We start from the raw sequence: 744 nt of genomic DNA, 5'->3' as shown, positions 1-744 counted from the left end.
ATTTTTCTATCCTCACCCCCCGAGCCGAGGCATCACCAGCATCCAGCCACCCCACGAGCGTTAATTAAACCACCCTCAGTTATTTAACTGGAAATTACTATTTTTCCTGCGTTTCCACCAGCATCCCAGCTCTTCTCTCCTCCTTACAAAGCTGCAGGCTGTCCCACTACCTTGTTGCAGCCTTGCGCAGTCTCCCACTGTTTATCTCCGCCAGTTCTCTGTATATTCCGGTTTTTAGGTTGAAGTCCGTTTGGGGAAGCGTTAGCAGTGTTTGCTCTCGCTGGAAAGTTGCAGTTTGGCTGCCGAACGTACATCTTGCTCAACCTTGCCTCCCCCTGTCTTCAATAACAGCCCCACGGTCTTAGAGGAATTCAGCCATGTGCCCTCCTGGCCCCAATTTTGGGGAAACTCATATGGAGATGGCAGGTGTCAGTGCCCCATCGCTTCCCACTCTGCCTCCAGCCTCCCATCTTCCCTCCCTGTGGACCCATGCACAGTGGGGTACGGTTTGGGCAGATTTTATGAATCATTTGGGCAAAAGATATTTTTCATGCAAATCAGCTACACTGCCTCCACTGCAAATCTGGCCCGTTCTTCCCCGTTCCCCAAGCAGAGCTTCCATTCCCCCTTTGCACCTCAGTATTTTAAGTCTCACCATGACTCTTCCCTGATCTCCTATAAATCTGTATCCAGTCTATTTTCAGAAAAGCCAACCTAACACTCAAAAAGCAAGTCACGCCAGTT

This window comes from Chlamydotis macqueenii, chromosome 10 (assembly GCF_036417535.1).
Source record: "Chlamydotis macqueenii isolate bChlMac1 chromosome 10, bChlMac1.mat, whole genome shotgun sequence".
NCBI lineage: Eukaryota > Metazoa > Chordata > Aves > Otidiformes > Otididae > Chlamydotis > Chlamydotis macqueenii.
Note: the sequence above shows the minus strand (reverse complement) of the source record.